Source organism: Rattus norvegicus, chromosome 11 (genome assembly GCF_036323735.1).
Source record: "Rattus norvegicus strain BN/NHsdMcwi chromosome 11, GRCr8, whole genome shotgun sequence".
NCBI lineage: Eukaryota > Metazoa > Chordata > Mammalia > Rodentia > Muridae > Rattus > Rattus norvegicus.
The window spans coordinates 93,531,593-93,556,067 of NC_086029.1; the positions used below are offsets into that span (position 1 = coordinate 93,531,593).

The window sequence follows — 24,475 nt, forward strand, 5'->3', positions numbered from 1 at the left end:
CCTCTTTTTATTCAGTCTAGGACCTCAGTCCACTGGATGCCACTGTTCACATTTGGTGTAGTCCTTCACCATCAGTTAAATCCCTAGAGAAAGACACCCTCATGGACATGCCTAGAAGTGTGTCCCCCAGGGGTTCCAAATCTGATCAAATAAAAAATTAACTGTCATAGATATGCAACAATAAACCCAAATAAAAATGGCCTTTAAAAGTCAACAATAAGTTTGACCTAAAACTCCTCCCATACACTAAAAACCAACCCCACTTGATCTGTAAATAACCTGTAACATAACATAACTATAAATCTGTAACCAAGCCACTTATCCTTAGCCAATCAAAGTAGCTGAACTTCTAACCATTTAGAGGCTAAAAGCTGCCCAAATATGCCTATACATGGAGCCTATGACATGACTTAGTGGGTAAAAGTGCCTGCCACCAAACCTGATGACCTGAGTTCTATCCTGGGACCAACATGGTAGAAAGAGTTTAGTCCCAGGAACCACCCCTCCCCACGGTTGTCCTCTGTCCTTTATATGTTTGCGGCAACCACTTGTGCATGTGTGACTAGCTGCCCAAAGCCTGGATTTTTAAGCCTAATCTCCTGAGCTGCCAATTTGAAGTCTGTCATGGAGTCAGTCTGTCTCATCAAACTCTTGTTGCTCCCAAGCCAGTGTTTGCCTCTGTCTCCCATGCATGGCCTATTATGGCATTTTTCCTATTGGAAAACTGGTGTGAGCTCACCTCTGAGACCCCGGTTTGGCTGGCTCAGAGTGTAGGCCCCGGCTGCAAGAGGCAACATGTGTGCCAATTCTAGGCTTCAGTTGCCATGGTGTGAGTGGCTGGGAGAGTGGTGATAGGCTGCCCATGGTCCGACCTAGACTCAGGAACATGGAAAGGTGAGCACGGTGGGTGGGCGGTTGCCCAAACTCCTGGATCAGATCACGGTGCTAGTGAGAAAATGCATGCTGGAAAACCAGCTGCAGCATTTAGCCTAGCAGCTGGGCTGTGTCCCAACAGGCAATTGCTCCTTGTGTTGGGAAAGAGCCTCCCTGAAGATCTCTGTACCATGGGCTCTGGTGCTAGGGTATCATGAAGCCTTTGGGAATGCCACACCTTCCAGGGTACTGCAATTCACTGGTCCCAAACAGTGTCTGATTTTTGTTCTGCAATAGCCTCAAAACTGCATATTTGGGGAGGGCTTTGCTCTCTCTACCTGATAACTTCTCTCAGAATTAGATTGGTGCTATGCCCATTATAAAGTACATCAAAATGTAGGAAAACCAATTTAAACTTATTCACTGAATAACCTACAAAAATGAAACTCAGGCTATGGTTATTTTATTTGGCTTTAAAAATTACTGGGATATAACCCTTAATCTACTTTTCTAACTGCTGACCTAGCCACCTGCCCAGCAGTGTACCCCAGATACTTGATGTTTCTCCTGGCCACATGCTCATGGTCCATCTCCCCTCATGGCAGCTTCCTCTTCTCTTCTCTAGTTCTTGTTATGCCCAGACCTCAGGTGCCCACAGACCACCAAAGACCCCAGGAGTCCAACTTGTATGCAAAAGCAAAGCGTCTGTGTCTTTATTCAAGCTCGAGCTCGGACTTCTCCAACTTCTCCAACCCCGTGGATGGCTGTGGAAGGGTCCTGAGCTGGTGTCAGCCTTGCCTTTTATACAGTTTAAGCTGGGTAAGACGCTTTCCAGTTTGACAATTATAAGCCTGGCTGCCATCTTAGAAATCATACCTTCCATAAAATTTTAGGTAACATCGTAAACTTTACTACAACCTCTTTACTATAACGTGAGTCATTTGCCCTGGAGATGACACTGGGTATTTCTGCTTTTCAAGGGTGGAGTGACTGATACTTGGGAGGTGTCTTGGTTCCTGGAACCGGCCGTGGTTCTTCTAGTTACCAAGTTCAAACTGAGGACAGGGCATTAGATGGATTGTGAACACAAAATAGAATTAGCTGGCTGGGCCCTTCACATTTTCCTCCTCCTCCTCCTCCTCACGGTCTTTTCTCCCTTCTCTCCCTTCTCCACCCACAACCAGGTAACTCAAAATCCATCTACCTCTAATCCTCCCAGTAATCTGCTGTACCCAACTTTTAACCAATAGTTTTAAATTGAGAAACAAGATTTGCACAAGAGCTTGTAAAGGTAAGATATCTCTCATTCCAAGGCCTAGACCTTCTGGTACAAAATTTAGCATTACAATACATAGCAACAGACCAAACCTCAACACACAGTACTTCCCGCTCACATGACTGGATGGGTTATCTCACCCAGTGGAGGATTTCAGAGTCAGTGCCCATATTCTAAATGTCTAAACAATATAAAGGCAAAAACAATTTCCCTGCCCTCAACGTCTTCCTAATGGATGAGGATTGTATAAGACCTGCATGCCAGTTCAACTGGTCAAGCCTTTTGCCCCGCATGGTTTGAATAAGAATGGCCCCCATTGGCTCACATATATTTGATTGCTTAATCATCAGGGAGTGGTACTATTTAAAAAGGATTGGGAGATTGCTGGAGAAAGTGTGTCACTGGAGGCAGGCTTTGAGGTTTCAAAAGGCCACACTGTAGCTGCGGGCTTTCCCACCTATGCACAAGTTCCAGAAATAACAACTCTGAGACTGAATTATTTGTGAATAATTGCCTAGGCCAAAAGCTTTCGCTTGTTGCTGTTAGAACCTAACATAATTTTCTCACTTATTCTATTCTGACTCCTGCCATGTGGTTAGTTACCTCTCCTCAGTGCAACCATCAACATCTTCTCTATCCCAGAGTTCTCACTCCCTACTGGAACTCCTACTTCCTATTCTTGCCTAAACTCATTGGCCTATCATCTTTTTATTGACAGGTGATGTTTCCGTACAGTACACAAGAGATTCCCACTACATTTCCCTCTTTTAGTCCAATAAAAGTCTCTTTCTCTTTCTTTTTTTTTTTTTTTTTCCTTTTTTTTCGGAGCTGGGGACCGAACCCAGGGCCTTGCGCTTGCTAGGCAAGTGCTCTACCGCTGAGCTAAATCCCCAACCCCTTTCTCTTTCAATATTAAACTATAAACAATACTAACAATTGTGAGAACTGTCAGGTAAGAGGACATTCACAATGTCCAATCCCTATGTGTTTGGCAACCTTGGAGAAAGTCTTCTATTATCTATCCTATCTTGGGGAGTTCAGAGTTCTGTTCCTAAATCAATTTCTGTCATAAAGTACATTACAAACCTAAAAACACCTCAGACCTTAAAACGTTTTCCTAAATTCTAAACAACTTAAGCTTAATTATGAGAACATAACTACCTAGTGTTCAACTCCATCAGAGGACAGGGAGGGAATCAACATTACCGGAGTATGCAGAAGTGTATAGGGAAGCAGACTCCAAAACTATAGAAATGTATAGGGAAGCAGACTCCAAAACTATAGAAATGTATAGGGAAGCAGACTCCAAAACTATAGAAATGTATAGGGAAGCAGACTCCAAAACTATAGAAACGACAGAGACAGTCGGCTGCCTAGACAGAGTTTCCCTCAGTCATTGGAGCATCGTCTTCAGCCTTCTGGCCCAGAATATCTGACAGACTTTTCTATGAAGGACTGCTTACCCTATGTTGGCAAAGCTCAGCAGCTGACTTCACTGCATGTTGTAAACTGGACAGCATATTGTCAGCAGTTGAAGGGCAGTTTCTGCAGTGGCTAGCGTGCCATCTCTGAGGTAAACTCCATATGGAGGTCCTCTGATGCTCATCATCTCCCTTGAAGTAGAATGGGGTGCTGCAAGCAGACCTGTCTCCTTGTCCAAAAAGAAAAAGGCCTTTTAATAACAATAAAATATTTTTAAATGCCATATTCTGTAGATCTCTGAGGTTTTTGAAGACCATCTATTTGTAGTTTACCTGAATAGGCAAACGTTGTTTGTTTCTAGCTATTCAATATCTGTTCAACCTTGGAAACACATTTCTGTAATAAACTAGACTAGTATCTAACATGACCACAAGTTTGACTGCTTAACTATTACACTTGTAACTTTTAAATATCCTAAATAGTTCGTAATAACAGCAGTTTCCAAGGACTGGAACATTATATCGTTCTAAATGAATTACATAGGTTCAATACCTTAAAAGGTGGATGGGTGGGGGAACACCCTCATAGAAGAAGGGGGAGAGGGTTGGGAGAGGGTTTATGGATGGGAAACCGAGAAAGAGGATAACATTTGAAATGTAAATTCAAAAAATCGAATAAAAAAAGAAATTGAAACATATGTACATTGTACGTTAAAATATAATTTTTTATGTATCACTATACAAAGATTTATACCAATGTAACAAAATATAACCCTAATTTTGTATCAATATACAAAGCCCTATATCAATGTAAGATTTTTGGCTCTATAGTTGAAGAATCAATTCAATAATCTATACTTTATAGCTATTATTCATGTATTATTCCTATATCCCACCCTTTTTTTCTTTTAAATCCCTCTCTCCATTTTCCATCTAAGACATTCCATAATCCAACCTCCGCTATTTTGTTTTTTCTCTCACCAAGACCATTAACAACTTGCAACCAACCCCACTTAAATAATGGCAAACCAATCAAATGACCAAAAACCATCCATCCCACCTCTTGGGAAATGGGGGCAATGCTCCCACAACTTTTCCTGTGGAAACAAATGCAAAACTCTCCCCCGGCATAACACATTTCCCTCCTTCCATTTTGAGGTTAGGACATTGTTAGTGTGAACAGGCTGGTTTAGTTCAGCAGTCACTTCCATAAGCCAATGTCTCTCAGCAGCTGTTGCCTTTGCTCATTAGCATTTAAAATTTTAAAGTTAATAAAGCACTGCATAATCTATCTCTGGGGGCTCTGCTAGCTCTTTCTGTTTGTTCAGCATTTCCTTTAAAGAACAATTAGATCTCTCTACAATTGCTTGTCCTGTAGGATTGTGTGGTGTGTCCATAATATGCTTTATATTATAATATGGAAACAATTTCATTTTACTAGTGACATTTCACTAGAAGCATTGTCAGTCTTAGTGTGTGCAGGTACTCTCATAACTTCTTATAAATGTGTCACGATAAAACCAGGCTTTTCCGGAGCTTAAAGCAGCAGTCCATTGAGCTCCTGAATATGTGCCTATGGTATGGTACATATTTGAATTTTCCAAACTCTGCAAAATGAAACACATCCACTTACCAAATCACATTTCTTTGGGTGCCTTTTGTGTTCCTCCCTGCAGGTAATGCAGTTTGGCTATACGAATAACAAGTAGGGTTATTTCCTTATAATTTTCTTGCCTTTTTGTCAAGTGATAGAAAAATCTTTCTTTAAACCTTTTCTCTTAACAGGGTGAGGATTTTTTTGGATTTTTTTTTAATGAAATTCTGGAGCTTCTGGCACATTTCTTACTAATAGCTGATTTCTTCATTACCTGGTTAACCCGTATATGATCTGATATGTATCTTTTACACTGGCTGATTTCTACTCCCGATCGCTTGTTGTAGTTAACAGTGTAGTAAATTTTAAATCATCCTAAATAAGTTCAGCTGTATCTATAAGTAAAACAACTCTTTCTACACATCGAGAATCAAATAACTATTTTCATGGAAAATTTAATAATACATAGGAATGATACACAGCTACAGTTTTGGGGGTTTTTTTTTGTTTTTGTTCTTTTTTTAAACATTGGAATTGTAAGGGCTCTGAGTCACCTTATTTATTTTTTCTGACTTATACTCTGCCTTTCCCAGCTTGCTTGCACCAGTATAGAATGTAGGCACACTAGAATTTTTGCTACATGGAGGAGAATCCAATTACTTCTCTTTATAAACTAAACTCCCTTGCTTTGGGAATGCTTGTTGTTAATTTCTCCAAAAAAAAAAAAATTACTACAAGACCTCTGAAAATGTTCATTTTCTGCCCCTAATGAGGCAATTTTCTGCATTAGTAAGAGGTACCACAATTTCTAATAGATTTATTCCTGCTATTTGATGAAGTCTCATTTTTCCTTTCAGAATCAATTCATAAAACTTTTTTATATAAGTCTTTAAGTTTTTACTCTCTTTGTGTATGAAAAATACCAATTTTGAGATATAATCTCTCTCTGTATTAGAATTCCTGTGGGAGAATGAATACAAGGTAAAATAATTAAAATACAACCTAACTTTGGATCCTTATAATCTATATGGGACTCTTGAAATTTCTTTTCTATCAAAGCCAATTCTTTCTCAGCCTTAGCTGATAATTTTCTTTAGCTACTTAAGTCTTTATCACCTTGTAAGGTTTGAAACAAATTACTTAGCTCTTGGGTAGTTAATACAATGGTGGGCCTTATCAATTAATGTTTCCCAATAATTTTGAAAATCATTAAGAGTTCTCTATTGGATTCTCCTGATTTGTACCTTTCTGGTCAAGTCTCCTCATATTTTTTTTCAGGAGCAATTTGTAATCCCTCGCCAGGCAACATTCTTTTTACTTCTTCAAACATTTTTCCTAAGGTATTTTGCATCTGAATCAGTCAGTCAGATAGCATCCATATAATGGTAAATTATGGACTGAGGAAACGGCTTACAACTTATTTCTAATGAGTATGGTACAGAATGTTGTTGTAATGTAGGACTATTCAAAATTCCTTGACACAAGACTCTGCAGTGATATTTCTTTATTGGACAACTTCTATTGAAAGTAGGCATCGAGAAAGCTAACATCTCCCTATCATGCTCATGCAAACGGATTCTGAAAGCAATATTTTAAATCAATCACTATAATAGGCCATGCCTTAGGTAACAAGGAGGGCAATGGGATTCCAGGCTGTAAAGAGCCCATTGGCTGAATGATTTCATTAATTGCTCTCAGATCTATCAATACCCTCAACTTGCCTGATTTCTTTTTAATGACACATATGGGAGACATACAAGGGCTGGTGGATTCTCTGCATGTTGAGCATCAAACTGCTCTTAGACTAGCTATTCTAGTACCTGCAACTTTCATTTTGTCTTAAACCACTGTTCTACTCAACCAGGTTTGTCATTTTGGCACTTTAGTAGTAGGGTAACTGGTAATCTACCAGCAATGACTCCCCCATATAAAGTTGAAGAATCAGCCTCTGTTGTGTCCTGCTTATGGACAGGTTAGACAGTTTTCAACTGCCTTTGATAACATTGTAAAATTTCTTTATTAGGAACAGCTCTTCTTTTATAGCCTTTCTATAAAGTTGGGGGAATGCTAATCTGTGCTTCTCACTGTTGCAATAGATTTCTTCCCCATAGATTTATGACTCTATTAGCCACATGTGGTTTTAATTTTTGTCTTTGAGTTTCTGGTCCTACACATTGAATGCATTGTAGACTTTGTTTTACCTGAGACAACAGTGCAATTCCTAAGAGCTGTTAGATGACCTTTGAAACGGGTGAGCTGCATTCCAGGAATTTTGTGATATTATAGTTATACCTGCTCCAGTGTCTACAAGTCCTTCAATCTCAATTCCTTCAAACTGTAAATTTAACTTCAGTCCCTTATCATTTATAGTAGTTTATCAAAATATCTAGTTCTTGGTTTCTTTAGAATTTGTTTTATCCATATAAGCAGTTCATCTCTGTTAAGTGGTTTGTTTACGTTTTTAGCAGCTCTGTCCTGTCAGGCTTTGACTTTTCTAGTTGTTCTTCAGAAGTCTTTCTTTGGAATGGCTAATGTTGGTTTTTTTCAGACCTTGAGTGAAGTCCATTAGCTTTCTGACATTGAGGAATTGCCTTGAATACATTTGTTTGACCTATGCTCATGAGCCTTATGTCCAATTCTTCCACATCTACATTTCACAGGAAACTTTGTCCCTGAATAATTATAATAAATAACAATATTTTATTATTATATATTATATCATTTATCATTCACTTATTATTATATTATTTATTATTATATATTTAATATTTTATTATTATGTTATTTATATTACTATTATTATTATTATTATAAGAATACATTCTTAGGAACTGTTTGTCTATCATCCTTTACGGAATGACCTGATCTTTCACAGCCACAGCAATAGATATTTTGAGTTTTTATATCTCCTATAATTGTCCAATCATAACTGAATTGTGAGCATTAGATTCTATATCCATAGTGCTTTTAATCCACTCATGAACAGATGCAGATCTGGCCCTTAAAGGTCTACTAGCTTTTTTGCTTTCAACATTAGCATTTCAAAGGCTGAAGATTCCTTTAAAATTCCTCTAGCAGTTGGATCTGATAGTACTCTATTCAGAGCTGTAGTTAATCTTTGTAAAAAAGTCAGTGAAAGATTTATTTAAAACCTGGGTTATCTTTGTAACTGATTCAATTTGTCCCTATTATTCAACTTTGTTCCAAGCATTTAAGGCTATTGCACAACACTGTTCTAGGACAGCATCACCAAGTGTAATCTGTACTCGAAATTCAGAACACAGATCTTCACCTGGACAACAATGCCTCTAGTCCTAGTTCACTTCTCCATGCGTGAAGCCTCACCTTTCCACCATGCTAGACATTGTAATTGAAGGGCAGGCTCTAAAATGGCTGTTATCAAATCTCTCCAATCTTTTGGAATTTTATGCTTTTGTATGGCTGAGTTAAGTATCTGTTTGACATATGGTGAATGTATTCCATAGGTAATTACTGGTTCCTTTAAATCTTTTAAAATATTGTGTCTCTATAGGTCGCCATCCATACTCTTGATGACTCTATGAATATCTTTCATCTCCTTCTAATTCCCTTAACAAGGCTAGGAAAATCATTTTAGATTTATTAACACATATAGAGTGCCATTTCGCAGACTTGTTACAAGGTTGTGCTATAAGTTCTAGCCTTCTTTCCTGTCTCTATCTTAGTATCTCCCTCAATTATATTTATAATTTTTTTCTACATTTTTCCTCCAAGGCTTGTCTCCATTCTTCATCTTTTTCCCTTTTCTTATATCTCTATCATCTTAGTATTTTCTTCATTTTTATGTGAGAATTTTTCTAATTTTTCTTATAAGTTTTGTTCCCTTTTTCTTGTACCTCTAAGTGCCCTCCCTCGCCCTCTTTTGAGATAGCATAAGAAACCATCTTGGTTATCAGGATGAAAAGGGGGATTACTGATGTGATACTAGTCATAATTGGTAATGGGTCAGAATGGGTTTCCAATCTCTATGGCTGTGAAGAGACACCATGACCAAGGTAATTTTTATAAAGGACAACATTTTATTGGGGATGGCTTATAGTTTTAGAGGTTCCGTCCATTATTATCATGACAGGAAACATGGTAGCATCCAGGGAGACACAATGCTGGAGACAGAACAGATATCATGATACAGCGGCACCCAGGAACTGGGTGGAGCTTCAACAGGAGGTGCTCTCAAATCCTGCCTACACAATGACGCACTTCCTCTAACTAGGCCATAACCTCTCAATAGCAGCACTTCCCACAGGCCAAGCACATTCACACCATCACAGTCACTTATCCCATTCTCTTTAGTTTCTATCTTTAAACCATTTACAGTAAGTAATATAGAGCCTGGAAGCTCTGTGTCATTGTGCCTCTCATCTTCATGTGTCTTATTTCTTTAAACTTATTTCATTCTCTCTCTAATCTTTGCTGACAACACACATGTATTTGTTCACCTTATATGGCATTGCAAATTTCATTTGTGGTAACATCATAGAGAGAAATTCACCAAAGAACTTCTTGTGAGGTTCCTAAGGCTTTTTGCCACTTCCATGGACTAGGGTCAGTTAGCAAGCCTCGAGGTTTCTACATCTGTTTGGTGTTTGCTAGTAGACTGGACTGAGAACAATGCAGATTAGAATTGCCCCAAAGAATTGTTTCTAAACAGATCCATTTTCCCCATATCCTAATAACCTTTCTTTTCCACTACCTCTGGTGGCTGCTGGGCTAGAGGAAACCTTAGGTTGAAATCTTATTGAAAGTGGTGTGAGAAAAATTCATGCTACATCTCTGAGTTCAATGCAAGCATGGGACAGCACAGGTTCTAACTGACAAAAATTTTAAGTCTAGTCATGGTGGTGCACACCTTTAATCCCAGCAATCAGGAGACAGAATCATGCAGATTCTGAGTTCAAGGTCAATCTGCAAAGCACATTCCAAGAGAGCCAAGATTAGGCAGTGAAGTAGTTTGAAAACAGAAAGCTTGTAATAGAATAAGGGGGCCAATGTTCCAGCTCCAGCAAGCAGCAGAACTCAGCAGCTTTGGCCATGTGGTAAAGAATAAAAGGGACTACACGGAGACAAATGATGCCGGTTAGCTGGAGCTAAGAAATTAGCAATAATTAAGAAGAGACCAGCATCACTGAGGTAAAATCTTCTGGGAAGTGTTTTCTGAGAGCACAAAGAAACCGTGTTCCAGAGAGAACCAAAGTTGTACTTCATTCTACAGATGAACTTGGTAATGTGTAAGAGTCACCCAGATGGTACTGGTTCTGAAGGCATTAAGGAGTCGTGAAGAGCAGCTGATGCTTGGCAGCCTGAGATCCCAGAGGAAACCATTGATGAAGGTGCATCCTCAGTTGCAGTTGATGGCCAAGTAGCCTGATTGCATCAGAATGCCCCAGCATATTGGAGATGCCAATACCATGGGATGACCAGCAAGAGCAGCAGCAGCAGTGGAGTGGAGTCAACCACAGCCTAGAGTGCTACAGAGGGCAGAGCTGGAGAAGTGATCAAAGCCCTGTGGAGAAGCCAAGAAGATCATATGTGGATCCCAGACATTGGAACAAGAAGCTGTGAAGATGAAGTTGCCTTGGAGACCCCAAGGTAATAAAGATGTCAGAGCTGTGGGATACCTGCTGAGGAAAGCAGCCAATAGGGAGTAGAACCAGCCCGGCCCAGGAGAAAGAAGTTTGTTTCAGTCAAAGATAAAAAATGAGTTGGAGATCTGAAAACCACTTTGACATCAGACATGGAGATGCAGAGTTTGGAGTTTACCCACCGGGTTTCCAATCTTTCTTTGGGGATTACAGTTAAGTGATTGGATGGATCTCAGAAGAGACTTTGAACCATGAACTTTTACCATTGTTGAGACTGCTATAAGCTATGGGAACTTTGGAAGTCAAATTAAATGTATTTTTTAGTATGCTATGGCTAGGTATGACCCCCATAGACTCATGTATTTGAACAAGCCTATGGGGGGCCAGGGAGCAGAATGTTTGAATATGCTTGGCCCACTATTAGGAGGTGTGGACTTATAGGAGTAGGTATGCCCTTAGAGAATGTTTGTCACTGTGGTGATGGACTATGAGACCTCCTCTTAACTACATGGGAGCAAGGCTTCTCCTATTGGCCTTCAGATAAAGATGTAGAACTCTCAGTTCCTCTTGCACCATGCCTGCTTGGATGCTGCCATGCTCCCACCTTGTTGATACTATGTAGCTGTGAGTAATTAATCTGCTCTGATTTACTGGCAGGTAATCACACTTCTGGCCAGGGGCCAGAGTTCTCTAGATTCTTAAATGAAAGACACACATATATACACAGCATTATTTGTAATATGTCTTACTAGCTCAACAGCTGGGCTTCTTCCTAACTCCATGTGGCTAACCCATTTTCCCCTTCAATATTCCTGTTATCACCTTTTATAAAAATATTATTTATTTTTTATATATAAGTACACTGTAGCTGCCTGCAGACACACTAGAAGAGGGCATGAGATCCAATTACACATGGTTGTGAGCCACCATGTAGTTGCTGGGAATTGAACTCAGAACCTCTGGAAGAGCAATCAGTGCTCTTAACCTCTGAAACATCTCTCTAGCCTGAGTTATCACCTTTTAAAATCTGTATTTCATCTCTGCTACCCCAGACCCAATCAGGGAAAATGGCCTGTGGGGCCACAATCCCAGATTCTTACATGTAGGGGGGGTTCTTAAGCCTGACCTTTCTGCTCCTTCAAGGCCCATGTGTATGAGAAGCCCAGTCATTGATCAAGTAAGGCATACTGAAATTAATGATGCCTCTGTGTGTGTGTGTGTGTGTGTGTGTGTGTGTGTGTGTGTGTGTGTCTTTCATTTGTAAATCCGGAGAACTCTGTCAGGTGGCAAGAAGTGCGATCATCCACTGGGAACTCAGAACAGATAATTCCTCTGCTACAAGAATGGACTGAACCTCTGAACCTGGAAACCAGCCCTAATTAAATGTTGTCCTTATAAGAGCTGCCTTGGTCATGGTGACTGTTCACAGCAGTAGAACCATAACTAAGACATGTAGATATAACAGAATTAAATTAACCTCAGGCTTGTAAATCCCAAATAATAAAATAAACAGAGGAAAGAATTCCACACTCTCAACTCCAGGAAGGGGAGGAGTCTATGTACCATAAAGTTGTATCTGTGGACACCAGGAGCCATCTCCTGGATCTTGTTTTAATTTCCTCTTGGATTCTATGTACAAGGAACCCATGACGGTGGTGGAAAGAATGGGGAGGTGTGCCCAGATTCCATAGCTGGGCCTGTTTGCTCTGGGGCACATGGAGGAAGTGGGAAGGAGAAACTGACCTTGGTGTCATTTTGTTCCACTCAAAATGGTGTTGGCTGAGATCAGAAGGATCTGTGATCCTCCACAGTATCGGAAATTTAAGTCCATGAGAACCCAATTTGCTAAAAATACTTAATTCTAACTTAAAACCCTAGTAATTCAGAACTGAACTGATTCCACAGCTCCCTGTACCCAAATCCCATGGGGGAGAGTGCTGAACAGCCAGAAGTGCAGACAATCCTGAGACCACAGGATAAACTGCCACTTCTGCCCACCTCTACCCACATCTCTGGCCCAAAAGGAAACTGCATAGTGCCTCTGGATACAGGAATAGAGGAGCAGTCAGCTGCAGGAACCTGCTGGTTCTGGCATGCACCTGGAACTGAACTGAACCAATCAAACAGCTCCCTGCACCCAATTCCCAAGGGGGAGAGAGCCAGACCCTCAGAAATGTGGACATTCCTGAGAACTCAGAGGAGACTAATCTCTGCCCACATTCCCGAACCAAGAGGAAATTGCCTAGCGCCATCTGTGCCCCCTGGGCACAGGGACCTAGGAGCAGTCAGAGGCAGGATGCCAGAAAGCCAGTCACCAGGAACATATACACACCTGAGAGCAGAGCTCTCTGTTCCCAGATCTGGCTGAAAGAAAACAGGTCTACAGGAGTGCTGACATGTAGGCCTACAGGAGGGTCAAGTCACTGTCAGAGACAGCAAGACAAGCTAACACTGCAGACAACCTAATGGCCAGAGGCAAGCACAGGAAACTAAGCAACGGAAACCAAGACTACTTGGAATCATCAGAGCCCAGTTGTCCCACCAAAGCAAATACAGGATTATCCAAAACACACTGGAAAAGCAAGCTATGGATTAAAATTGGATATGGATAATGATGGAGGACTTTAAGAAGGACATAAATAACTCCCTTAAGAAATACAGGACAATACAAGTAAACAAGTAGAAGCCCTTAAAGAGGAAACGCAGAAAACCCTTAAAGAATTACAGGAAAACACAACCAAACTGGTGAAGGAATTGAACAAAACCATCCAGAATTTAAAAATGGAAATTGAAACAATAAAGAAAGCACAAAGGGAGACAACCCTGGAGATAGAAAACCTAGGAAAGAGATCAGGAGCCATAGATGCAAGCATCAGTAACAAAATAAAAGAGAAGAGAGAATCACAGGGGCAGAAGACACCATAGAAAACATCAACACAACCATCAAAGATAATGTAAAATGCAAAAAAGCTCCTGGCCCAAAACATACAGGAAATACAGGACACAATGAAAAGATCAAACCTAAGGATAATAGGTATAGAAGAGAGTGAAGACTCCCAACTTAAAGGGCCAGTAAATATCTTCAACAAAATTGTAGAAGAAAACTTCCCTAACCTAAAGAAAGAGATGTCCATAAACATACAAAAAGCATACAGAACTCCAAATAGATTGAACCAGAAGTGGAATTCCTCTGGTCACATAATAATCAAAACACCAAACACACAAAATAAAGAAAGAATTTTAAAAGCAGTAAGGCAAAAATGTCAAGTTCCTATGAAGGCAGACCTATAAGACTTACACCAGACTTCTCACCAGAGACTATGAAAGCCAGAAGATCCTGGGCAGATGTCATACAGACCCTAAGAGAACACAAATGCCAGCCCAGGCTACTATATCCAGCAAAACTCTCAATTAACGTAGATGGAGAAACCAAGATAGTACATGACAAAACCAAATTTACACAATATCTTTCTACAAATCCAGCCCTACAATTGAAAACTCCAACACAAGGAGGGAAACTACACCTTAGAAAAAGCAAGAAAGTAATATCCTTGCAATGAAACCAAAAGAAGACACACAAACATAATTCCACCTCTAACAACAAAAATAACAGGAAGCAAAAATCACTATTCCTTAATATCTCTCAATATCACTGGACTCAATTCCCCAATAAAAAGACATAGACTAACTGACTGGATACGTAAAGAGGACCCATTATTTTGCTGCCTACAGGAAACACACCTCAGGACAAAGACAGACACTATCTCAGAGTAAAAGGCAGGAAAACAAATTTCCAAGCAAATGGTCCGAAGAAACAAGGTGGTATAGCCACTCTAATATCGAATAAAATCAACTTTCAACCAAAAGTTATCAAAAAAGATGAGGAAGGACACTTCATATTCAAAGGAAAAATCCACGAAGATGAACTCTCAACCCTAAATATCTATGCTCCAAATGCAAGGGCACCTACAGTCATAAAAGAAAGGTACTAAACCTCAAATCACACATTGCACCTCCCACAAAAATAGTAGGAGATTTCAACACCCCACTCTCATCAATGGACAGATCATGGAAACAGAAATTAAACAGAGATATCAAGAAACTAACAGAAGTCGTGAACCAAATGGACTTAATAGATATTTATAGAACATTTCATTCTAAAACAAAAGAATAGAAGTTCTTCTTAGCACCTCATGGTACCTTCTCCAAAACTGACCATATAATCGGTCACAAAACAGGCCTCAACAGATACAGTAAGATAGAAATAATCCCAATACATCTTGTCAGATCATCACTGACTAAGGCTGGTCTTCAATAACAACATTAAGGAAAGAACACCCACAAATACATGGAAATTGAACAATGCACTATCAATGATAAACTTGGTCAAGGAAGAAGTAAAGAAAGAAATTAAAGATTTCCTAGAATTTAATGAAAATGAAGGCACAACATACCCAAACTTATGGGACACAACGAAAGCTGTGCTAAGAGGAAAACTCATAGCTCTGAGTGCCTGCAGAAAGAAACAGGAGAGAGCATGTCAGCAGCTTGACAGCACACCTAAAAGCTCTAGAACAAAAAGAAGCAAATACACCCAAAAGGAGTAGACAGCAGGAAATAAACTCATGGCTGAAATCAACCAAGTAGAAATGAAAATAAATATATATATATAAAAAAAAATCAACAAAACCAAGAGCTAATTGTTTGAGAAAATCAAAAATACAGATAAATCCTTAGCCAGACTAACCAGAGGGCACAGAGTGTATTCAAATTAACACAATCAGAAATGAAAAGGAGACATAACAGAACTGAGGAAATTTTAAAAATCATCAGATCCTACAACAAAAGCCTATATTCAACAAAACTGGAAAATCTGGAGGAAATGGACAATTTTCCTAGACAGATACCAGGTACCAAAGTTAAATCAAGAACAGATAAACCATCTAAATAGTTCCATAGCTCCTAAAGAAATAGAAGCAGTTATTAAAGGTCTCCCAACCAAAAAGAGCCTAGGACCAGATGGGTTTAGTGCAGAATTCTATCAGACCTTCATAGAAGACTTAATACCGAAACTGTCCAAATTATTCCACAAAATAGAAAACAGATGGAGCACTATCAAATTCCTTCTATGAAACCACAATTACGTTTATACCTAAATCACACAAAGACCCAACAAAGAAAGAGAACTTCAGACCAATTTCCCTAATGAATATCGATGCAAAAATACTCAATAAGATTCTCACAAAGCGAATCCAAGAACGTATTAAAATGATCATCCATCATGATCAAGTTGGCTTCATCCCAGGGATGCAGGGATGGTTCAATATATGGAAATCCATCAATGTAATCCACTGTATAAACAAACTCAAAGAAAAAAAGCCACATAATCATTTCATTAGATACTGAGAAAGCATTTGACAAAATTCAATACCCCCTTCATGATAAAACTCCTGGAAAGATCAGGACCCATACATAAACATAGTAAAAGCCATATACAGCAAACCAGTAGCTAACATTAAACTAAATGGAGAGAAACTTGAAGCAATCCCACTAAAATCAGGAGCTAGACAAGGCTGCCCACTCTCTCCCTACTTATTCAATAAGTACTGAAGACCTAGCCAGAGGAATTAGACAACAAAAGGAGGTCAAGAGGATACAAATTGAAAGGGAAGAAGTCAAAATATCACTAATTGCAGATGATAGGACCCCAAAAGTTCCCCCAGAGAACTACTAAGCCTGATAAACAGCTTCAGCAAAGTGACTGAATATAAAATTAACTCCAACAAATCAATAGCCTTCCTCTACTCAAAGGAGAAACAGGCTGACAAAGAAATTAGGAAAATGACACCCAGGACAATAGTCACAAATAATATAAAATACCTCAGTGTGACTTTAACCAAGCAATTGAAAGATCTGTATAACAAGAACTTCAAAAGTCTCTGAAGAAAGAAATTGAAGCGCTCAGAAAATGCAAAGACCTCTCCCATGTTCATGGATTGGTAGGATTAATATAGTAAAAATGGCCATTTTGCCAAAAGCAATCTACAGATTCAATGCAATCCCCATCAAAACTCCAACTCAATTCTTCATACAGTCAGAAAGAGCAATTTGCAAATTCATATAGAATAACAAAAAACTCAGGATAGCAAAAACTATACTCAATAATAAAAGAACTTCTGGGAGAATCACCATCCCTGACCTCAAAAGCAGTATTACAGAGCAATAGTGATTTTTAAAAAAAAAATTATGTTATTGGTACAGAGATGGGCAAGTAGATCAGTGGAACAGAATTGAAGACTCCGAAATGAACCCACATACCTATGGTCACTTGATCTTTGACAAAGGAACTAAAAACATCCAATGGAAGAAAGATAGCATTTTCAGCAAATGGTGCTGGTTCAACTGGAGGTCAGCATGTAGAAGAATGAAGATCTATCCATGCTTATCACCCTGTACAAAGCTTAAGTCCAAGTGGATCAAGTACCTCCACATCAAATCAGATTCACTCAAATTAACAGAAGAAAAAGTGGGGAAGAATCTCGAACACATGGGCACTGGGGAAATTTTCCTGAACAAAACACCAATGGCTTATGCTCTAAGATCAAGAATCGACAAATGGGACCTCATTAAACTTCAATGCTTCTGCATGGCAAAGGACACTGTCATTAGGACAAAACAGCAACCAACAGATTGGGAAAAGATCTTTACCAATCCTACATCTGATAGAGGGCTAATATCCAAAATATACAAAGAACTCAAGAAGTTAGACTCTGGAGAGCCAACTAACCCTATTAAAAATGGCTTTCAGAGCTAAACAAAGAATTCTCAGCTGAGGAATGTCGAATGGCTGAGAAGTACCTAAGAAATGCTCAACATCCTTAGTAATCAGGTGTAGGGACTGTATTGGATTTGGGCCTGACCGCTTTGTGACTGCATAGCTCAAGGTGGCTACCATGACTCTGGGCTGTATGGCCATAAAGTCTTGAGATTGTTGGACAAAAGTCTCTCCCATGAATTTACGGCATGATGCTTTGAGGCCTGCTGATGCATGTGGAACCGACACACCTGGGCCACACCTGGGCAGTGGTCAATTTACTTCTGCCTTTTGCTTTCTCAGCCTTTGTCCTTGAGATTTAGGCTGGTCTTTTCGGATTTCTCCCTAATTAATTCAGGTCTCATAGTCGGTCTTTTGTTACTGAAGTCATGAGCCAGGTAGTCACGAGTCAGGGTTTCCCACTGTGCTTCCCAGATATTTTCTACCTGGAGACTTGGGTATATAAGTGGTGAATAAAGCTACAGGAGTCAGTCTCTCTCTCTCTCTCTCTCTCTCTCTCTCTCTCTCTCTCTCTCTCTCTCTTCCTCTCCTGGCTTGACACGAATAACCTGTGTGTGTGTGTGTGTGTGTGTGTGTGTGTGTGTGTGTGTGTGTGTGTGTGTGTTTCTTTAATCCCACAGGCTTTAGCCCGATTCTCGGTACCGTGTCGGTGCAGGCGCGGACAATCAGGGAAATGCAAATCAAAACAACCCTGAGATTGCACCTCACACCAGCCAGAATGGCTAAGATAAAAACTCAAGTGACAACAGATGCTGGTGAGGATGTAGAGAAAGAAGAACACTCCTCCATTGTTGGTGGGATTGCAAGCTGGTACAACCACTCTGGAAATCAGTCTGGAGGTTCCTCAGACAATTCGACATTCCACTACCTGAGGACCCAGCTATACCTCTCCTGGGCATATACCCAAAAGATGCTCCAACATACAACAAAGACACATACTCCACTATGTTTATAGCAGCCTTATTTATAATAGCCAGAAGCTGGAAAGAACCCAGATACCCTTCAACAGAGGAATGGATACAGAAAATGTGGTACATCTATACAATGGAGTACTACTTGGCTATCAAAAACAATGACTTCATGAAGTTCATAGGCAAATAGATTAACTAGAAAATATCATCCTACGTGAGGTAACCCAATCATAGAAAAACACACATGGTATGCACTCATTGATAAGTGGATATTTGCCAAAAAGCTCGAATTACCCAAGATACAATCCACAGACCACAGGAAACTCAAGAAGAAGGATGACCAAAATGTGGATGCTCCCACTCCTTCTTAAAAGGGAGAACAAAAATATTCATAGGAGGGGATATGGAAGCAAAGTTTGGAGAAGAAACTGAAGGAACAGCCATTCAGAGCCTGCCCCACATGTGGTCCATATATACAGCCACCAAAACTAGATGAGATTAATGAAGCTAAAGAAGTGCATTCTGACAGGAACTGGATATAGATGTCTGCTGAGACACACAGCCAGAGCGTGACATATACAGAGGGGAATGGTAGCAGCAAACCATTGAACCGAGAACGGGACCCCTGTTTGAAGAACTAGAGAAAGGATTGAAAGAGCAACACCATAAGACAACAATGCCAATCAACCAGAGCTCCCTGGAACTAAACCACTACCTAAAGTCTATACATGGACTGACCCATGGCTCCAGCTGCATATGTAACAAAGGATGGCCTTGTTGGGCACCAATGGAAGGAGAAGCCCTTGGTCCTGCCAAGGTTGGACCCCCAGTGTAGGGGAATGTCATGGGGGAGGGGGAGTGGAAGGAGATGGGAGGGGAACATCCTTGAAGAAGGGGAGGTGATGCTGCCTGCGCCACCAGTGTGTGAATATCGGGCATAGGTCTGCGGGATTGAAAGAAATCACGTACACGGGTCACCTGTTTTCAGAGAGTGCCACCAAGGCTTTACTGAGATCTCCTTATATACCCGAGGCAAAAGCCGTGGAAAAAAACAACAAGGCAGGTGAAAATCCCCAACCAGGAAAACAGGAAAAGTCTGTGTGGTGCCCAATCAGGGGCATAAACAACTTCTTAACAACAACAAGCTGGAAGGCTTAGTGGGGAAGAAGGGTGCCATGGAAAGTCCTGGCCCCAAATCAGTGGCCAAGAGAAGCTGCCAAGGGTGTAAACAACTTCTTGCTATAGCAGGCTAAAAGGCTCAGTGAGGGGGAAGGGAAGCACCCCAAGGTAGGGCCCAACAATTCCCCCTCTTTTATTTTTTTAAGTAGCACCTGTCTTAGGATCAATCTGGGGTTCCAAAACTCTTTCCCATCTCTGAAAACCCTGCCAGCCTCAGGGTTTCTGTCTTAGGCGAGTATGGTCCCAGAAGGTTGCCCGTCTTTGGCTAACTACTTGTAAAAACTGAGCCTAATTTGGGCTGATGGATTATTCCCGGCCAATGAAAACCAAACCTGTTTGGTTTCAGCCTGAGACTGGATCTGTTGGTACTTTAAAACAGCCCAGGGGCAGCTGCTAAGAGTGAGCAATCGAGATAAGCATTCAAATCCCCAACAGCCTTGCTGCTATTAAGGGGCTGAACAGAGCTTGCACACAAAATGATAAAAGGTAGAACAAGATATAGCATGGGTTTCCCAGAGGAAGTCCAATTGAGAGCAGTTTGTTGGTTGAGATTAAGAATGACCAACTGAATCTGAATATTAACACTATTCTGCACAGTCAATGTAGTGGCGACTTCTCCAGACAACATATCCACAACGACTGCTGACTGAGATATGGCCACACTGGCCACAGCAGTAGCTGAAATGGTGATGGCAGCAATGACTGTCGCAGTAATGCCAAAGTCTCTTTTATGCCTGTAGAGTTCCACTGGGAATCAGCCTTCATTCAGAGGTATGGGGATCACACCAGGAACTCAAACAATCCATGCAGAATCTTCCTGTTCCTGGCAACTGGTCAGTAGGATAGGACCTGGAAGAACAATTGAGAATCTCCTCCCTTGACACTGCCTTAATCCCATTCTGAACCAAAAGAAAGGGTGCCAACCCACATGGCGCAGATTTCAGAAAATTTTTACTCTTAATTGGGCAAAAATGTAGGCAGGTTTCAAAAATATCAGATACACTTCAAGAGGTAGTACTTAAAGGTCTAGGCCAGCACCTCTGTGCTGGTCTAGGAGGCAAATAACTATCATTTCTAACAAGACTAATGGGGTACAAAATCTCTCTCAATCCTATAACACTAGCATTGATAACAGTAACACTTAAATCAGCTATGGAAACATTACTAAAAGTAAACGTGAATGAAAAAAGGAGCTATTTGACGAGGCTTTATAAAACTCTTAACAAAACGGACTATCTTCTAAGATGAAAAGTGAGGTTAGGAATCACTCGTTTTACCTTTGTGCAAGCTCCCATTTTACCTGTTGCGTGGTTTGTTGTAATAACAGCAGGCTGTGCCGTGGCATCAGGTTCGAGGAATTCTTCATGAAGCTTCAGTATATCTCCGGGTGGACTGTCGTCCACCGGATGCACACAACGCTCAGGAACCCAAACAGGGGCCTCAGCATCCTTGGGAAAGATGCGAGCTGATCCTCTCACCCTGACTAAGACGGGGTCAGGTCCCTTCCAGGCTCCTGAGGCCAGATCTTTCCATTTAACTAAACCATTATGTGCTCTGTCCTTCCTCCAGTGCCTGTCAGCCGCTGAGAGACCAGCCTTATCCACAATTTAAAAATTTAACATATAAAGAATAGTTTATAATTTAGTAGGAGGGGCTGTATACCCTTTCCCTCTTATATTCTTTCAAGTTGGTATTTTATGATCAAATGGGCTTGCTCTACACTTGCTCAATCTTGAGAATTGTAAGGGATACCGGTTTTATGAAGAATATCAAAATAAGCACAAAATTGTTGAAATGTTTTGCTTGTCCGTTATCGGTTTTTATTTGCCTAGGCACATTCATAAAGGCAAAGACTTGTAATTTCAATTTCTCAAAAGAAAGTACATGTGTAACATATCTGTATAAATATTGTAGGGCTCTTCAGGAAACGATAGCACCAAAAGAAGGGCCTTTAATTCAGCCAACTGTGCGGAGACGAAATCAAATGTCAATTTCTCCACCTTGCCCTCTGAAAGGACCCTTAGAAAAACCATCAGTGAAAACTAATCTGGCCTTACTTAGAAGGCTGATTTTTTACTATAGAGGGAAAGATCACAGTATAACTTAAAAAACTGACAAATTGGGGCTGGGGATTTAGCTCAGTGGTTAGAGCGCTTACCTAGGAAGCGCAAGGCCCTGGGTTCGGCCCCCAGCTCCGGAAAAAAAAAAAAAAGAACCAAAAAAAAAAAAAACTGACAAATTTTATTTTCAGGATAATGGTTATCAAATTGACTAGTAGTGGAACATGAAAAAAAAATGGACCAATCATCAAAAGTTCTAATCAAATTATTTACCTGTTCTTGATCAATAAGGTAAAATAATCATTCTTTGAGCAAGTTGTATAGTCAAGACAGCTCCCATATCATGAAGAACATCCCTTCCCCATAGATTAACAGGAATATTATCGATGATAAAGGGTTGAAAATATCCTATATGTCCTTCCTCATCTTTCCATTTAAGTATTTTACTACTTTTTTGAGGAGCTGTAGCTGTCCCCACTCCTTGTAAAGTATGTAATGACTAATTACATTTTTAGTTGCTTCTCCTGTTAAAGCAGTTGCAACCAGAAAGTCTAAAAAGGTGTCAATAGTCACAAATAAATCTAGAAATACCAGATTACTGTCTCTAACATTACTATTGTGATGATATAAAGAATGAGATTGTCTAATTGTTCCTATGCAAGACCCAAAATCTGCCCAGTATGTAAATCTATTGTGACTTTGTCCTCACTGAGGCAATCCAGTCTGAGTTCTTAAACAGCCTATAAAGGAACAGTACACTTCTCTTAAGTTAGTTGTATTAGCATAAATAGTTATAAATTTCGAGGGTTAACAGTTAATCTAAAAGAGGAAATTTTTTTAATCAATTGTAAACCATAAACTATTCATTGGCTATCAGTATACGAATTGAAAACTTGATTTTTTTTTTTTTTAAACAGGAGCAGTTACAGCACGTAATTCAATAACCTGTGTTGAAGCAGGGGGAAAGTCAAGAGAATGAACATGTGATCTAATTACATGTGTTGCCTTTTCATTAGATAACCAATTTAAATTGCTGTTTGGAATAAGGTGTATTTCATCAGGTTCTTTTTCTAAAATACTTCCATGACTCAATCTTACAATTTTGTACATCTAGCTCTCTTTACTTTCTATAAAGCTATTCAGTCACTCTGCAGTTAATTGTCTAGGGGAATAGAATTTGTGTCTCTCTTGGGGATATCAAACAAAGGCTTAATTCCTTCTGTGGTGAACTTAAGGTAAGGTCTTAGCTAATTAACATATCTTAGAAGCTTTTTAAAAATAATTTAAAGTAAACTATCTTGAATTTTCTGTGCCACAATTTGTCTAGGATATAACCGATGTCTCAAATATTGAAAAGGAATATTGAATCTTTTCTGGAGCAACAGCTACTCCCCAAAATTTAACGCACATTGTAAGAGTAAAGGCTTGTAGTAAAATTAAAATGTCTATATAATGAATAATATACACTGAAAGATTCAAAGTCTTAGCTTCTGGTATTGAAACAGTGACAAAATTTTTTTTACATAATGTAGGGCCAAGAGTGATTCAAGAGTATCATTTCATGGGCTCTCCAAAATTATAAGCAAGCTCACTAAATGAAAATCTTTCACAATCGCCAGGATGTAAAGAAAGAGCATAAAAACAATATTTTAAATCTATAATAATTCTACATGTATTTCTTGAAATAGCAGTTGGAGTGAGCAAACAGGCTATAATGTTCTTATAAGTTCCATAGCCTCATCAACCTTTTGTAAATCCTGTAACGATCTCCACCTGTTTGATTTTTTCTTAATTACAAATATGTGTGAGTTAGAATCTTGAGCCTGTCTGTGATCAAACTGTAAACTGTAGCCAGTGTAATACTGGCAATCTTTAACCACAATCTTTAAGTTTCCCTTGTAACACCAGAGCACCACCATAACTTTGGAAAGCAAAACTCAAACCTCCAACAAACCAACTATTCTCCAAAATCCATTCTTTTCAAAACACCAAGTCCATTCCTCATGCTTTAAAGTTTGACTGCCAATTCTTGCATATGAACGAACGATTGTGTGGACTCTAATTCCTCAACAAAGAGACATTGCCCTAAATTCTTTTATAAGTCTGGTTTCTAGGATAAGAATTATAGTAAAGTATTATTCCAATTTAGACCTGTTTCCCTGGGTTGGTTCATGCCGTGGGCTCTCTAGAATGACTCCAGTTTTAAGCCAACTTTCTGTGTTACCAATGTTACAAATTTTTAACCATACCCAATAACTTAAAAGCCAGTAAACTATAACCAAGACATGTAGAGCGCATTATACATCTAAAACTAATCAGAAACAAAAAATGAAGTGACTACACATATCTTTAATATTTAGATCAAACACCATTTTTACCTTTTCTAACTGGTGATTTTAAGAGAAGCACCTTGTCACCTGTTGAGTCCAATAATCACAATCAAAGAGTTTTCTAAGAGAAACAGCCATCAGTTCCATTACCATAGAAGCTGTGAAGCTCTTGGTGCCCTTAGGATCTGGCTAGTGTAAACATTTAGCCAGCCTCCTGGGGAGCTTCCCCAGCGGACCTAGGCTCCTAGCTACAGATGCAGGGCTCCAAAAGCCAATTGAAACTGCTTTTTATTTATTTGTTCCTTTCTTGAAAGGAGTTAAAAACTACATCAAGGGGTGAATCAACCAGCATTTAAAGTTTTAACCATTTTTTTC

General features: G+C 39.7%; 1 long non-coding RNA gene across 1 annotated transcript in view; it reads right to left on the reverse strand.

The window, feature by feature from the left end:
- The window catches only part of LOC120095697 (uncharacterized), a 49,329-nt gene that overhangs the window by 21,451 nt on the left and 3,403 nt on the right, over nucleotides 1-24,475 (reverse strand). Inside the window, exon 4 of the long non-coding RNA XR_010056200.1 lies at nucleotides 3,613-3,800. This is a non-coding gene — a long non-coding RNA (uncharacterized LOC120095697). The remainder of the gene's footprint in view (nucleotides 1-3,612; nucleotides 3,801-24,475) is intronic.